The 18,358-nt window shown below is 42.6% G+C and overlaps 1 protein-coding gene and 1 pseudogene across 5 annotated transcripts in view; one reads left to right on the top strand and one right to left on the bottom strand.

Annotated features, from left to right (window-relative positions):
• RBM26 (RNA binding motif protein 26) overlaps positions 1-18,358 on the top strand; it is a 114,709-nt gene that overhangs the window by 11,791 nt on the left and 84,560 nt on the right. The window lies entirely within an intron of this gene.
• Positions 14,430-14,674, bottom strand: LOC142140577 (large ribosomal subunit protein eL38 pseudogene; annotated as a pseudogene).

Below are 18,358 nucleotides of genomic sequence, written 5' to 3'. Positions count from 1 at the left end.
CCACTAAAAGTTGTAGTCTTCACAATCGGTGGCAGCTACAATGGGATCACTAAGTGCTGGAGAAACCGTTAAGAGATTCAGACCAAGCACTGCAAGCTACTATATGCAGCCACCCGTGGACAACAAAGTTACTGAGGAATGGCACAGAGGAATTGGCCTCCTGTAAGCAGCCAGATGAGTGGGAGTATAATGATGTGGAGCTCTTGCCTGAAATGAGTTTGGAGGAGCTGGTTGTGGAGTGCCAGCTTCAAGGCGTCCCTTGGCATGATCTGACGAGAGGGGAAATCATGGAAGACCCAATACAATCATTTAGTGATTATCAGAGAAGGTTACCCCTACCTAGACCCACCATGAAACTGTGGGAACAGTTACAGTATGTGGAGGAGTGTTTAGAGGTGGCCAAGGATGAGGCCTCGGAGTGGGGGTTGTTTTATATCCGCTATGGGAATCCCAGTGCCATCAGGTAGATACTGAATGGTACCAAGCCCTGCCCCAGAGCTATTACCCTACATCTTTCTCTATGTTGATTTGGGAGACAAGGAATTGGCAAGTGAATCAGAGTCAGAGAGGAATTATGGAGGCTCTCGGATCCAGGATGTTACCCATGTGAGTACCAGTCCCACAGCCGGGAGTATGTCTGTAGACCCTGCCTGCAAATGCTTTTCACATCAGAGGGAATAGTAACTGTACAGCCTGCTTCCAACACTGTCACAGAGTTACAACCCTTCCGTTTTCCTTACGTTGATATGGAGCATGTGGAAGTCATCGCAGAGTAACAGCGACATGTCGAGGATGAAGCCCACCAATATCCTTCAGAGGAGAACAAACTATACCCAGCTACTGAGCCATTCATAGTGTTGTGTTTTGGGGAGAGGGAAGTGGTTTTGCGGGGGAAGACCCTGGCACATATCAGTCATCCTGCCAGCTTCTCTGCAGCCCAACAGGGAACAGAAGAAGGGAAGAGCTGAAACATAAAATGCCAGATCTCGCTACTTCCCTGAAACTACTCCCAGCCACCAACCCACTATTTCTTTGTTCTCAGGTAGGGTCCCCCAGAGCAAGTGGGAGAGGGGTGAGCATGTACAAGTGTGTTTTGGGCCAAAAGTTATTTGCTATCTGGGACATGTAATTGGGAATCCAGTGGAAGACTCAAAAACTGTGAACTGTTAATCAGACCCAAAAGCCGGTGCACTAGACTCTAAGTATCATATCCCTCAGTCCTTTTGACTCAGGTGGGATTATTGCACCAGTAAGTTTGTGTTGCCCAGACTAGGGATGAGCGCACTCGGATTTATGAAATCCGAGCCCACCCGAACGTTGCGGATCCGAGTCGGATCCGAGACAGATCCGGGTATTGGCGCCAAATTCAAAAGTGAAACTGAGGCTCTGACTCATAATCCCGTTGTCGGATCTCGCGATACTCGGATCCTATAAATTCCCCGCTAGTCGCCGCCATCTTCACTCGGGCATTGATCAGGGTAGAGGGAGGGTGTGTTAGGTGGTCCTCTGTGCTGTTTAGTTCTGTGCTGTGCTGTGCTGTGCTGTGCTGTGCTGTGCTGTGCTGTGCTGTGCTGTGTTCTGCAGTATCAGTCCAGTGGTGCTGTGTGCTGTGCTCTGTCCTTCTGAGGTCAGTGGTGCTGCTGGGTCCTGTGCTGTGTCCTGTTCAGTCCAGTGGTGCTGTGTCCTGTGCTCTGTGCTTCTAAGGGCATAGTTATTTCCCCAATATTCCCCTGTGTTTAAAAAAATAAAAAAAAGTTTTTTTTAAAAAATACCAAAAACGACTTTAATATTTTTTAATTACCACAAAATTTGCACAACCAATCCTGCAGTATAAGCCCATTGGTACTGCAATATTACCAAGTTCACACATTCAGCAGTAAAAGTCCAGTGGTACTGCAATATTACAAAGTTTACACATTCTGCAGTATCAGTCCAGTGGTGCTGTGTCCTGTGCTCTGTCCTGCTGAGTTCCGTAGTGCTGCTGGGTCCTGTGCCGTGTCCTGTTCAGTCCAGTGGTGCTGTGTCCTGTGCTCTGTGCTTCTAAGGGCATAGTTATTTCCCCATTATTTCCAAGTTTTTAAAAAATAAAAAAAAAGTAAAAAAAAATAAAAAATTTAAAATAAAAAAAAATATATAATAATTATAACCAAATTTGCAAAACCAATCCAGCATTATAAGTCCATTGGTACTGCAATATTACCAAGTTCACACATTCTGCAGTATCAGTCCAGTGGTGCTGTGTCCTGTGCTCTGTCCTGCTGAGTTCCGTAGTGCTGCTGGGTCCTGTGCCGTGTCCTGTTCAGTCCAGTGGTGCTGTGTCCTGTGCTCTGTGCTTCTAAGGGCATAGTTATTTCCCCACTATTCCCAAGTTTTTTAAAAATAAAAAAAAAGTAAAAAAAAATAAAAAATTTTAAAAAAAAATATATATAATAATTATAACCAAATTTGCAAAACCAATCCAGCAGTATAAGTCCATTGGTACTGCAATATTACCAAGTTCACACATTCTGCAGTATCTTGTGCTACATATAATGGAGACCAAAAATTTGGAGGATAAAGTAGGGAAAGATCAAGACCCACTTCCTCCTAATGCTGAAGCTGCTGCCACTAGTCATGACATAGACGATGAAATGCCATCAACGTCGTCTTCCAAGCCCGATGCCCAATCTCGTAGTACCGGGCATGTAAAATCCAAAAAGCCCAAGTTAAGAAAAAGTAGCAAAAAGAGAAACTTAAAATCATCTGAGGAGAAACGTAAAGTTGCCAATATGCCATTTACGACACGGAGTGGCAAGGAACGGCTTAGGCCCTGGCCCGTGTTCATGACTAGTGGTTCAGATTCACCCACGGATCTTAGCCCTCCTCCTCCTCCCCCCCCCCTACAAAAAATTGAAGAGAGTTATGCTGTCAGCAACAAAACAGCAAACAACTCTGCCTTCTAAAGAGAAATTATCACAAATCCCCAAGGCGAGTCCAAGGGTGTTGGTGGTTGTCAAGCCTGACCTTCCCATCACTGTACGGGAAGAGGTGGCTCGGGAGGAAGCTATTGATGATGTAGCTGGCGCTGTGGAGGAACTTGATGATGAGGATGGTGATGTGGTTATTGTAAATGAGGCACCAGGGGGGGAAACAGCTGATGTTCATGGGATGAAAAAGCCCATCGTCATGCCTGGTCAGAAGACCAAAAAATGCACCTCTTCGGTCTGGAGTTATTTTTATCCAAATCCAGACAACCAATGTATGGCAATATGTAGCTTATGTAAAGCTCAAATAAGCAGGGGTAAGGATCTTGCCCACCTAGGAACATCCTCCCTTATACGTCACCTGAATAACCTTCATAGTTCAGTGGTTAGTTCAGGAACTGGGGCTAGGACCCTCATCGGTACAGGGACACCTAAATCCCGTGGTCCAGTTGGATACACACCAGCAACACCCTCCTCGTCAACTTCCTCCACAATCTCCATCAGATTCAGTCCTGCAGCCCAAGTCAGCAGCCAGACTGAGTCCTCCTCAATACGGGATTCATCCGAGGAATCCTGCAGCGGTACGCCTACTACTGCCACTGCTGCTGTTGCTGCTGTTAGTCGGTCATCTTCCCAGAGGGGAAGTCGTAAGACCGCTAAGTCTTTCACAAAACAATTGACCGTCCAACAGTCGTTTGCCATGACCACCAAATACGATAGTAGTCACCCTATTGCAAAGCGTATAACTGCGGCTGTAACTGCAATGTTGGTGTTAGACGTGCGCCCGGTGTCCGCCATCAGTGGAGTGGGATTTAGAGGGTTGATGGAGGTATTGTGTCCCCGGTACCAAATCCCCTCGAGATTCCACTTCACTAGGCAGGCGATACCAAAAATGTACAGAGAAGTACGATCAAGTGTCCTCAGTGCTCTTAAAAATGCGGTTGTACCCACTGTCCACTTAACCACGGACATGTGGACAAGTGGTTCTGGGCAAACGAAGGACTATATGACTGTGACAGCCCACTGGGTAGATGCATCCCCTTCCGCAGCAACAGCAACAGCTGCATCAGTAGCAGCATCTACAAAATGGCTGCTCATGCAAAGGCAGGCAACATTGTGCATTACAGGCTTTAATAAGAGGCACAACGCTGACAACATATTAGAGAAAATGAGGGAAATTATCTCCCAGTGGCTTACCCCACTTAGACTCTCATGGGGATTTGTGGTGTCAGACAATGCCAGTAACATTGTGCGGGCATTAAATATGGGCAATTTCCAGCACGTCCCATGTTTTGCCCACACCATTAATTTGGTGGTGCAGCATTACCTCAAGAGTGACAGGGGTGTGCAGGAGATGCTTGCGGTGGCCCGCAAAATTGCTGGACACTTTCGGCATTCAGCCAGTGCCTACCGCAGACTAGAGGCACATCAAAAAAGCTTGAACCTGCCCTGCCATCACCTCAAACAAGAGGTTGTGACGCGCTGGAACTCCACCCTCTATATGCTGCAGAGGATGGAGGAGCAGCAAAAGGCCATTCAGGCCTACACAGCCACCTACGACATAGGCAAAGGAGTGGGGATGCGCCTCAGTCAAGCGCAGTGGAGACTGATTTCCGTGTTGTGCAAGGTTCTGCAGCCATTTGAACTTGCCACACGAGAAGTCAGTTCCGACACTGCCAGCTTGAGTCAGGTCATTCCCCTGATCAGGCTGTTGCAGAAGCAGCTGGAGAAAGTGAGGGAGGAGCTGGTAAGCCATTGCGATTACACCAAGCATGTAGCTCTTGTGGATGTAGCCCTTCGTACGCTTTGCCAGGATCCGAGGGTGGTCACTCTTTTAAAGTCAGAGGAATACATTCTGGCCACCGTGCTCGATCCTCGGTTTAAAGCGTATGTTGTGTCTCTGTTTCCGGCGGACACAAGTCTACAGCGGTGCAAAGACCTGCTGGTCAGGAGATTGTCCTCTGAAGAGGACCGTGACATGCCAACAGCTCCACCCTCATTTTCTTCCACATCTATGGCTGCGAGGAAAAAGCTCAGTTTTCCCAAAAGAGGCACTGGCGGGGATGCTGATAACATCTGGTCCGGACTGAAGGACCTGCCAACCATTGCAGACATGTCTACTCTCGCTGCATTGGATGCTGTCACAATAGAAAAAATTGTGGATGATTACTTTGCTGACACCATCCAAGTAGACATGTCAGACAGTCCATATTGTTACTGGCAGGAAAAAAAGGCAGTTTGGAAGCCCCTGTACAAACTGGCTCTATTTTACCTGAGTTGTCCCCCCTCCAGTGTGTACTCGGAAAGAGTTTTTAGTGCAGCGGGGAACCTGGTCAGTGAGCGGCGAAGGAGGTTGCTTCCTCACAACGTTGAAAAAATGATGTTTATAAAAATGAATAATCAATTCCTCAATGAAGTACAGCACTGCCCTCCAGATACTACAGAGGGACCTGTGGTTGTGGAGTCCAGCGGGGACGAATTGATAATGTGTGATGAGGAGGAAGTACACACTGTAGGGGGAGAGGAATCAGAGGTTGAGGATGAGGACGACATCTTGCCTCAGTAGAGCCTGTTTAGTCTGTACAGGGAGAGATGAATAGCTTTTTTGGTGTGGGGGCCCAAACAAACCAATCATTTCAGCCAAAGTTGTTTGGTAGGCCCTGTCGCTGAAATGATTGGTTTGTTAAAGTGTGCATGTCCTATTTCAACAACATAAGGGTGGGTGTGAGGGCCCAAGGACAATTCCATCTTGGAACTTTTTTTTTTGCATTATATGACCAAGCAACAGTCGTTTGCCATGTTCAAAAAGTAAAACCAAATGTAAAAAAATTCAAGAAATTAAACCAAAAGTAAAATGCCGTGTCATAATTTAAAACAAGAGGTATTGACGTGCTCTAAAACTACTGTATTGTTGTTTATATTTTATAAACACTACACTTGAAAGCTTGAGTCTTTCAATAGAAAAGTAACTGTCCATTGCACGAATATTTGCAACAGGGACAATTTTAGGGTTAAGAAAGTCAACTAATAATAACACTTCGACGCTGTGTGTCTTTATAAACACTACACTTGGAAGTTGGAGGAGGTATTGTGGCCCCGGCACCAAATTTACTACCGGGGACACTCCACTGTGCAGTCCATATTTAGGTGTATCAGATATTAAACAACGGTGACAGTTGATGCCCAATTTTTTAATTATATTGTGGCCTCATTATGTAACCCCCTGTCACTGTGTGTAGTGTGGGGTGCAAAGGGTACACAGTGCACCTCCTTCTCAAGCCCTGGCTAGCTGATGGGCATGGGTGTAAATGATCAGGGGGTCCCTGCACATGCAGGTGTTTCTTTGTAGTTAGTGGGACACAGGTAATGTCACTTTGGTGCAGTGTAATAGAAGTCACAATAATTTGGGCGCCAGACCATCTCTATAACAAACTGAACTTTTATTTACACTCTTCCTCCAGCACGATAATCATAATGGTTGCAGAATATATACATCTCCTTACTCTCTCCAGCACAGTTATTAATGAGAAATACGAATATGGTTGCAAATATCTTATCACTCCTCCTGCACAGTTCTTAATGTTATCCAGATGTTAAATAACATAATTTACATGTCTCTTGCACTCCATACTCACTGCAGATCACCCTTTCTGCAGGGGCACATGCATGGATGCTAATAGGCAGGCAGCCTCTCCTCCATGCAGCTCTGACACACTCTGTGTACCTCTCAACTGCAGCTCATCCCTCCTCTGCGGGGATAATGTCTCCTGTGCTCTGACACGTCACTCTGTGTACTCTCAGCCTCAGGATCTGACACTACAACTACCATGCCTCTTGTAGCAGCCCTCACTCCAGGGCCTCTTCCATGTGCAGTGTCCCCCTCTCTCTTGGGTTCACTATAGTGGCATGGAGTTCTCCCCCTCATCCAGGGCACACATTCCTTGCCCTGGCTCAGTCACCACGCTCAGACTTCCAGGCAATGCTGGGGGAGCCTGGGAGCTTCCACCCCAGGTCCCCAGCTACAACTCTCCTCTCCTGTGTCTTCTCTCTCTTTCTGACACTTTAAAGATCGTGCCTTTAAATGAAAAAGTCAGTCTTCATTGCACGACTATGTGCAACAGGGACATTTTTTTGGGTTTACAAAGTCAAACAATAACACTTCGACCCTGTCTGTCTGGGGTCTCTCAATGACGAATTGTCTGTACCATGTTTGGAGGAGGTATTGTGGCCCCGGTATCAAATTGGGTACCGGGGCCACCCCACTATGCAGTCCAGATACTTGTTTGGTGGAATTCAGACACGTGGAGGGTTTTTTAATTATATTGTGGCCTCGGTACCAAATTGTGTACCGGGGCCACCCCACTACGCAGTCAAGATACTTGTTTGGTGGAATTCAGACCAGTTTAGGGTTTTATTATTATATTGTGTGGACCACTCTATCTATACCACACTACAACTCTATACCACTCTATTTCCTACTTTAATTCTATTTCATACTTTAATTCTATTTCCTACTTTACTTCTATTACTAATTAATTACCATAAAGAGGAACAAAATAAACCAATTTTACCAAAAGTATAATATGACTTAGACTTACAAACACTACACTTTAAAGATCGTGCCTTTAAATGAAAAAGTCAGTCTTCATTGCACGACTATGTGCAACAGGGACATTTTTTTGGGTTTACAAAGTCAAACAATAACACTTCGACCCTGTCTGTCTGGGGTCTCTCAATGACGAATTGTCTGTACCATGTTTGGAGGAGGTATTGTGGCCCCGGTATCAAATTGGGTACCGGGGCCACCCCACTATGCAGTCCAGATACTTGTTTGGTGGAATTCAGACACGTGGAGGGTTTTTTAATTATATTGTGGCCTCGGTACCAAATTGTGTACCGGGGCCACCCCACTACGCAGTCAAGATAGATAGATGCGTATTGCGTATCATAGATAAAGTACATTCAGTGGTGTGGGGCAAATTGAAAAATATTCAAAATGCACTGACATTATCAAAAACAAGAGGTTGTCACACGCTAAAACTCCAACATGTATATGATGGAGAGGATGGAGGAGCAGCCGTATGTGTAGTGTAATGCAGATCTGTTGAAGGTTTTTTATATATTTTATTGTGGTGCCCAGTGCCCACTCCTCTACGCAGTCCAGGTACAATTATTGGTGCGAATCATAAAAGTTCAGGGTTTTTAAGATATTGTGGTGACCCACTCCTCTACGCAGTCCAGGTCCAATTATTGGTGCGAATCATAAAAGTTCAGGGTTTTTAATATATTGTGGTGACCCACTCCTCTACGCAGTCCAGGTACAATTATTGGTGCGAATCATAAAAGTTCAGGGTTTTTAAGATATTGTGGTGACCCACTCCTCTACGCAGTCCAGGTACAATTATTGGTGCGATTCATAAAAGTTCAGGGTTTTTAATATATTGTGGTGACCCACTCCTCTACGCAGTCCAGGTACAATTATTGGTGCGAATCATAAAAGTTCAGGGTTTTTAAGATATTGTGGTGACCCACTCCTCTACGCAGTCCAGGTCCAATTATTGGTGCGAATCATAAAAGTTCAGGGTTTTTAATATATTGTGGTGACCCACTCCTCTACGCAGTCCAGGTCCAATTATTGGTGCGAATCATAAAAGTTCAGGGTTTTTAATATATTGTGGTGACCCACTCCTCTACGCAGTCCAGGTACAATTATTGGTGCGAATCATAAAAGTTCAGGGTTTTTAATATATTGTGGTGACCCACTCCTCTACGCAGTCCAGGTCCAATTATTGGTGCGAATCATAAAAGTTCAGGGTTTTTAATATATTGTGGTGACCCACTCCTCTACGCAGTCCAGGTACATTTATTGGTGCGATTCATAAAAGTTCAGGGTTTTTAATATATATTGTGGTGACCCAATCCTCTACGCAGTCCAGGTACATTTATTGGTGCGATTCATAAAAGTTCAGGGTTTTTAATATATATTGTGGTGACCCACTCCTCTACGCAGTCCAGGTACAATTATTGGTGCGAATCATAAAAGTTCAGGGTTTTTAAGATATTGTGGTGACCCACTCCTCTACGCAGTCCAGGTACAATTATTGGTGCGATTCATAAAAGTTCAGGGTTTTTAATATATATTGTGGTGACCCACTCCTCTACGCAGTCCAGGTACAATTATTGGTGCGAATCATAAAAGTTCAGGGTTTTTAATATATTGTGGTGACCCACTCCTCTACGCAGTCCAGGTACAATTATTGGTGCGAATCATAAAAGTTCAGGGTTTTTAAGATATTGTGGTGACCCACTCCTCTACGCAGTCCAGAAAGATACCTCGTTGCAACGTTTTGGACTAATAACTATATTTTGAGGTGTTCAGAATACACTGTAAATTAGTGGAAATGCTTGTTATTGAATGTTATTGAGGTTAATAATAGCCTAGGAGTGAAAATAAGCCCAAAAACTTGATTTTTAAACTTTTTATGTTTTTTTCAAAAAAAATCCGAATCCAATACCTTAAATCCGAACCGAGACCTTTCGTCAAGTGTTTTGCGAGACAAATCCGAACCTCAAAAATAACGAAAATCCGGATCCAAAACACAAAACACGAGACCTCAAAAGTCGCCGGTGCACATCCCTAGCCCAGACACAGGGCTAGAAAAGCAGGGGAGAAATCAGGTTAATGAACTTTTATAGCCCTGGTCCTGCTTCTTCACTACCATTGGTAGTACTGCCTCTAAGCACAGGACTTTTGGTCCCCACTAGAGCCCACGTTATCCAGTGGTTCAATGGGGTTTTGTACTGTACATGTGTTTTGAAGTTGTATCGCGAATGTTGCTATATATTATGAATATACGGTATTTCAAAGTTGTGATATATCTCTAAGCTTATTGTTAACACAGTTATGTACTTGACAATATGTACTTAATACTTGGCTAGTATAAGTAACATGTTGTAGTTTAAATGTTAAAATCTGCCATTTACAATCTGCAAGAAGATATTGTCTAAACGCATTGACTTTCTATGAGGAAGGCACTATTGTATTAAGATTTTATCCTGTGTGTATTTATTAGAGATGTTCAGGCTCGGTTCCTTGAAAACCAAGCACACCCGAACTTCAGCGATCCGAGTACCGAGCCGAGCCAGCTCCATTTCACAGAAGGACACAGAAGGGGTAGCGCGATTCTTGGCAGTATCTAGGGCAGTTGGTCAGCGTCATAGCTAGAAAAGAAAGAGGAGGGGTAGCAGTGTTCTTCAAAGTCTCCAGTGACATTCAGGAGAGCTCCATTGCTAATTGTCATTGCTGAAATATATATAATAGGGCTGGCAATCTTGGTCTAGATCTGCAGTCACATTTACTGTGTTATCTAGTTAACACACCAACAGGAGAGCTCCATTGCTAATTGTCACTGCTGAAACAGAAATAATAGGGCTGGCAGTCTTGTTCTAAATCTGCAGTCACATTGTACTGTGTTATACATAGTTGCCAACATTGGCAGGCTAAGTTCCGGGAGGTCCGGGGGTCAGGTGTGTGTGTGGGGGCGGGGCTCGAAGAAGCGCGCCTTTAGCCCCGCCCCCAAAGCTGTCACCACTTTCCCCATCCAATAAAACAAGGGGGTGGGGCGGGGCCACAATGACGCGTCCGTGACGCAGATAAGCCCCGCCTCCCCCATTCAATTTCCACCGTCGCCCAGGAATCGGGAGAATTGCCCTCTCTCCCGGGAGCCCGGGAGACTGACGCAGATTTTGGGAGTCTCCCGGATATTTCGGGAGAGTTGGCAAGTATGGTGTTACATAGCTCACACACAAACTGGATAGATCCATCGCTCATTGCTAATTGTCATTGCTGACATAGCAATAATAGGGCTAGCAGTCTTGTTCTAAATCTGCAGTCACATTGTACTGTGCAATAGCTCACCCAGAAATATGAGAGCTGGCAGTGTTTAGTGCTGAAACAGAAATTCAAGTAGTCGGGCTGGCAGTGTTATTAAAAGTCTCCAGTCACATTTTACTGTGCCATAGCTCACTCAGAAACAGAAGAAGTGGCAGGGTTCAGTGCTGAAACAGAAATTGTATTAATAAGGCTGTCAGTTTTCTTAAAAGTCTCCAGTGATATTCTGCTGTGCCATAGCTCCTACAGAAGCAGGAGGGGTGGCAGTGTCCTTGTCACTCTCCAGTTTTCAGTTACATTGTTCTTGCCACTCTCCAGTCTCAGTCATGATGATACTAATCCCTCTACCTCATGTGCTAAACTCTATGTTCAAGTGCATAATGGTTTTAAGTATGGAAACCTAAATGTAAATAGAAAGCTTGTACTTTTTTAAAGAAAAACACACCTCTCTAATAAAAGTGAAAGTTTACTGTAGAAAAACATAAAATTGCCAACATGTCATTCTACCCAAAATATTACCAAGCATACCAGCATCAGCTAGCTCCCTTCTCTGTTATATCTCAGACCCTGCAATCTACATTGTCATCATATTCACCCTCATCAGTGTGTACATCATCTTCAAACAATACTAATTCATCCGCGCTGAAATCCACCATCACAGAAGTCTGTCTACTTTGATGTAATTGCCAGTAATGGTCTTCCTCATGGAATTTGTAGATCATTTTACAGAAGTGTTGTCACTATCTGTGGGCAAATCTTTTACACCAGACCAAATGTCAAAATGTTGTGCAGACTCATCTGCATCACCACTGGGTGTCTTGGGTGAGCTAAGTTTTTTCCTAGCAGCAATTCCAGAGAAACTGAAGGAGACATCATTGTGTCATGTACCACTTGAGCTGTCAGCTTGCTGACCAGGAGCTCATTGCATCTCTTGAGATCTGGGTCAGTTGGAAAGAAAGAGAAGACATAGCTCTTAAACCTAGCATCAAGCACAGTTGCCAAAATGTAATGATACGATTTCAAGATGTTGGTAACTCTTGGATCCTGGAGAAGCGAATAAGGTACTTACTCTACAAGTCCAACATAATTAGCAGAATTGCTTTGTTTCATTTCCTCCTACAATTTATCTAGCTGCTTTTCAAAAAGTCTAATTAGGGGAATCACTTGACTCAAGCTAACAAAAATGGCGTAACATGGATGAGGTTCCTAGATGGTTAAGGTCCCTATCTCTACTGACTGTGGCTTTACAATGCTACAAATGACTAGACAAATGTTGTCAGAATTTGTGCAAAAATAATTCCACACATAATAGGTGGATTTTTTGGTCTTATGCTCAGGCAGGACAATGGCCTTCTTCTTATCACTGGCAAGAACTGCTTCCACTGGTGCATGACTTGCCACAGTAGAGTTCATTAACAGCACTGTTTGCTTAGGTGCCTTTAGCCCATTGTTACTTGTTTTGTGGGGGCCCAAACAAACCAAGCACTTCAGACACAAAAGTGGCACTGCTTGTCGCTGGAGTGCTTGTTAAGCTGTACATGTCCTTTTCAATATCTTACATAAGGGTGGGTGGGAGGACAATTCCATCTTGCACCACTTTTTTTCAACCACTGCTGTGTAGCAATGTTTCCAAGATGTGCTATGAACTGCCATGTGTTTGTATCATTGCTCTGTCGCTTAGCATCCAGCCAGGTCGCTGCAGTCTTTGTTTGAAAGTGTATGAAAATAATATTGTGACCTGTGAGGTGGTCACAATTGACTGCAAATGACTTGAAATTAGTGTTATTGAGGAAAATAATAATGTAGGGGGGAAAAAAACAGCAAAATTATGTGATTTTAGCAACAAAAAAGTAGGGATTTTAAAAAAAAAAGTAGGGATCCAAAACCAAAACACGCAAGGGCGGTTTTGCCAAAACCAAAACCAAAACATGAAGTTAATCCAGATACAAAACCAAAACCAAAACACGGGGGTCAGTGAACATCTCTAATTGTTACCTTATAGATTTACTAGCTCCAAGCTCCTTTGTAAACAGACAAAGCGGTATATTTACTAAACTGTGGGTTTGAAAAAGTGGAAATGTTGCTTGTAGCAACCAATCAGATTCTAGCTGTCATTTTGTAGCATTTACTAAATAAATGACAGCAAGAATCTGATTGGTTGCTTTAGGTAACATCTCCACATTTTCAAACCCGCAGTTTAGTAATGTAGCCCTAAGTGTTTTTCCAGAGACCAGAGATTTAAATCAAAATGGTGTCTATATGTTCTTTTTCTTGTGGAAGCTTTTATTTCAACTTTCAGTAATAAATAGACATCTTAAAAGCTGAATTTATAAATGTTACTTGTAATACATTTTAAATGAGGAAGAAGATATATTTATTTGGTATCTCATGATGACCTCTGGTGGCTGCTGGCAATGCTTTGTAATAAATGCAGTTCTGTGCAGATACACTGCTAGAAAACCCTTTCCAACCTGTGTTCACCCGGAGGAGGTTCTGAATATTATTTTTTATTTTATTATTAGATTTCTTTTATTAGGCAACAGACAAATTGAATGAATTAGAATGAATGAATGAGGAATTTGGAAATGGAAAAGATGAAGTTTGCAAACATAAAAGCAAATATCCCGATATTGGGCATGCTCAAGTTCTCTTTAGGTGTGTACCGGTGTCTCTGTTTTTTTATCCATGTCATCAGCAGGCACCAAGAAGTTCACTTACTACACAGCACCATATTTGGTGTGCTAGTCCTTATAGCTCCTTTGATCTCTCATTTCTCAAATGGCTTCCATGTCTGCTTGTGATCCTGACATGTAGCTCATTTCCTGACTTTCAACCTGTGCACATTTACATTTGGGGGTAAATGTATCAAACTGCAACCAATCAGATTCTAGCTGTCATTTTGTACAATGTACTAAATAAATAACTAGAATCTGATTGGTTGCTATAGGCAACATCTCCACTTTTTCAAACTCGCAGCTAAATAAATTTACCCCTTGGTCTGTCTAATACCACGTTTTTTGTATCATTGCTTCAGTTCTGGTACTTCTTATGACAGCTGCTGCCTAGCGGGCTGAACCTGGTTGCAGCGATCTGTACGTGTTCATCATCTCCTTGTAGGGGTTCCTGGTGAAGACCAGACACTCATTTAGTGCTAGATTTACTAGGCTGCGGGTTTGAAAAAGTGGGGATGTTGCCTATAGCAACCAATCAGATTCTAGCTATCATTTTGTAGAAGGTACTAAATAAATGAAAGCTAGAATCTGATTGGTTGCTATAGGCAACATCCCCACTTTTTCAAACCCGCAGCTTAGTAAATATAGCCCTTAGACTCTATACCTTGGGTGACCAAGAGAAAGTCTCTGTCAGAACATTGGCTCTTATAGCCTGTGACATCTCACAGTTTTAAGTAGCTTTTGACAACTAAAGTAGTTTGAAAAAAGGTGTACTCACTTCCTCATATATTATCAAAAATTATTTTGGTCATAAAAAAAGGAATCCTAGGACAGGACAAAGTATTGTAGAATTCAATCAGTGACATTTACTGTAGAAGCCACCAGTTCTTGTTCTTTTTAAAATCATATTTTAATGTTTTTTATTGTACAAGATACTAGATAACATATATAATTCAGTTCATTGACTGACAGACCAGCGGGGAGAGGCTGTCTCAGCTCTTCTGCATTCTCTTTGCCTGTGATGATTGGTATTTGCTGCAGCACACCTAAAATTGCACATTATTATTCATCTTAACTTTCACAGATTTTTCATCCTTTCTCCTTGCTGTCAACAAGAAGTCTTTGATCTCTTCAATTTTGCAAGGCATTTTATAAGAGTGACCTGTCGGGAAACAGTCAAATCTATGCATGTTTCGTATCTAACACCCAAATAACAGCAAATTGAGCAATAACTAAACCAAAACTGAGGTTACCTTGGGTACAAAAGCCCATCTGCTGACTGCAACAGAGTCCAAGGATCGATGTGGATTCTTCACGCCAAACTATCCCCCAGCAGGTTTTTATAAGAAGACTGTGACTATGTACATCCACTGATATCAACAGAAATGAGCCCCATATGTTAAGCAGCAAGATTGATTATAAGAACTTTATACTCAATCTCTGAGTCTTACAATCTGCTTCATGAGAATGTAAGCTAAAACTGTCAACAGAATCCATGATCACAATACCTAGACATTCTGGCAGGGCAATGTTTAAAAGCTTATCTTACAACAAAGTCACCATGAAGCCACCAGGTTTGCAGGAACATCCGAAATGTAAAAAAACTGAACCCTGGTTTTGGCTATTAATATTGTCACATGATCTCTCATAATGGGCTTTTTGATGGGATGGACAAGTGACTTCATGCTGATGTATTTCAAGGCCTAATCAGTCTTTTCCTCAAAACCAACTGAGAGGAGTAGGGCTGAGAATGGACTCACATAGCTGTTAGTACTTGATGCAAACTTAACTGGTATTAAAGTAATTTTATCGTTTTCAAACAAGCATTGCCCAAGCAATTGTATTGTGTTTCTAACGCACAAAGTGATTTATTTTAGCAGATGCAAAGTTTAACAGTTCAATACATGATTATAATATAATACAGTACAGTACAGCCAATACCAAAAGATAAATACATACCGCTGCTATCGCATGCACTCGCTGCGCTCCCACGGGACCCAGTGCACAGTATATCTCTATGGAATACTGTGGTCAGAGTAGACTGAGGCTAGTGTGGGTGCAGCTATGATTATATATACATTCAGTGTTGCAGAGTGAACAATAGAGATGAGGTGGCTTGCTTCTATAGGTTCAGACTTCGGGTGGGTCCAGGGTAAACAGGTCATAGGCTAGTTCAAACAACCCCCTCAAAGGCTGAGGTCAACATTCCAGATAAATCTCCCGCCCAGAAACCAGTTACAATAAGTCCATTAGCATGTTACAGTCTGATATCAATCTGACAAGATATTGCCTAACATCAATAACTAGAGTATGCAATATGCTATCTCTTCGGCGATGGAACCGGACAACTGCTGATGAGTAGGGGATTAGAATGATATCAGACATGACACATTTCCTATACCCGAACCTTAAATAACACTGAAGTGTACATATAATCATATTATATAAACTAACAATAAACTAAATACTATCTGCTCATAAATTACTGTGTAACGGAACCAATATGAATTATATAAATAACTAAATGTAGTAATGCAAGTGTGTACGTGCGTATTTTACCTTGCGATCGCCGTATGCCACGTGCAATCGACCAATAAAACAATATTAACCAATATACTTTCGTTCATCCAATTATACGACTTCGACACTGGGATGAAAAGATTTCGCACATTCCAGTGTCCTGGGGTGAGAAGTTTAATGAGCACTCCAGGATCTTTGGATTTTGCTGTGGTTTGTCCTCGGTTCATGGGTTCCAAGATAACAACACTACTAGGCAACTGCTGACAATAACACAAGGACAAGACCAAAACATCCTGGGATAGGCAAAGTTCACCCTTGGAACAATGAGCTCAGAGTCAGGAAACAGGCCAAATTTGGGGCAACTTGTTAAGAGACGCTGTATTGCATAGGAAAGGGTTTAGGGCCTAGGTAAAGATGGGGAGCTTCCCATAGGCCTACTTAACCAGAAGGCTGCTACCCCCCTTCAAATTGCTATATTTATATATTTTTAATTTGAGCATTTTCAGTCAGCTCATTAGGCGATAGTGGAGTTGCTGGTAACGTTACAGAAGTTTAAGTTACCTATTGTACTATTGGAAACTCTACTCTTCATTGCCTGCTTAATGGACGTAATAATAAACTAAAAATGACCCCTATCACTCTGTGGGTTGGTTAACTTCACTCAGAGTTCATATCTTGGTATAATGTTTGTTCTCTTAGATATGCTATAGTCCTGGTCTTCCCCTGGTTGTTTCAACACAATCCACATATCAATTGGACCACCAAATTGTTGATTGGGAAGAATCTTGTCTTTCTCTTCCAGTTAGGCTGGCCACTACCATGTCTTTGTCTAATCCTGCTGCTTATCGTGACTTCAGTGACGTCTTCTGCAAAGAAGCCTCAGGTTCACTGCTACCCCACAGATCATGTCTGTGCCATAGACATCGCGCCAAACGCTAAATTACCTAAAGATTGATTACTCTTTCTTCCTCTGACCTCAGAGAGGCATACAACCTAATAAGTATTTGTCAAGGAGACAAATGGAAGACCGCCTTCAGTACTCATAGAGGTCATTACTAGTACTTAGTAATGCCCTTTGGGTGAAGCCTCAGCGTATTAGATGATCAATGGTGTCTTAAGAGATTTTTTGGGGGAACTCTATCATTTATTTGGATAATATCCTAATTTATTCATCTTCGTTTCCTCAGCATCTACAACATGTCTTTTCAGTCCTCCAGAAATTAAGAGAAAACAAATGATTTGCAAAACTGGAGAAGTGCGAGTCTGAGGTACCTCAGGCATCCTTTGAGTACATAATTTCAGCAAAATGGTTTACCTTGGATCCAGCCAAAGGTCAGGCCATTCAAGACTAATTTGAAAGCTTTCTTAAGTCAACCCTGTAGACAAGAAGTTACATCCATGTGCTTTATTTTCACAAAAGTACTCCTAAACTGAATTATGATAGGCAAACAGAAAATTGTTGACCACCAAATCGGCTTTTGAAGATTCAAGGCATTTGTTGGGCAGCACGGTGCCTCACTGGTTAGCACTTCTGCCTCATAGCGCTGGGGTTAAGAGTTCAATTCCCGACCATGGTCTTATCTGTGTGGAGTTTGTATGTTCTCCCTGTGTTTGCGTGGGTTTCCTCCAGGTGCTCCGGTTTCCTCCCACACTCAAAAAACATACTGGTAGGTTAATTGGCTGCTATCAAAAATTGACCCTAGTGTGTGTGTGTGTGTGTGTGTGTGTGTGTGTTAGGGAATTTAGGCTGTAAGCTCCAATGGGGCAGGGACTGATGTGAATTATATCTCTGTACAGCGTTGCGGAATCAGTGGTGCTATATAAATAAATGGTGGTGGTGTTGGTAGAGTTTACATGGACCAAGACAGGCTTGGTGGGCCCTTTTCTTTTCTAGATTCAATTTCACCATCATATATAGACTGGATTCCAAGAATTTGAAGGCTAATGCTCTTTCCAGAAGATTACTACAGCACTGCTCAAAACCAAAGCTTTATACTCCTAAGTACTACCTTTATATTTATTCAGGATAAGTACAACCTGTTCTATTATTTCATCTTTATAAGGTAATATATATCGAAAAGAAGTATTTAAAACGCCAAAAAATATAAAAACTGGCATTTTAACTAAGTTCAGATAAATGTCATGATTGGAGATTTTTTTTGTACAGAGGTCCAGCTAGACAGTTGCAGCAGGTGACATTTTAGATGCACCTGCTCAGCTGCAGTGCCACTGAAAATGATTTTAACATGTTGGCATATTTGCGGTGCTGGGAAGCAACTTTAGCTCTGTCATTCTTTAAAAAGCCAAATTGA

This window comes from Mixophyes fleayi, chromosome 2 (genome assembly GCF_038048845.1).
Source record: "Mixophyes fleayi isolate aMixFle1 chromosome 2, aMixFle1.hap1, whole genome shotgun sequence".
Classification (NCBI taxonomy): domain Eukaryota; kingdom Metazoa; phylum Chordata; class Amphibia; order Anura; family Limnodynastidae; genus Mixophyes; species Mixophyes fleayi.
This window is presented reverse-complemented; position numbering and strand designations above follow the sequence as displayed.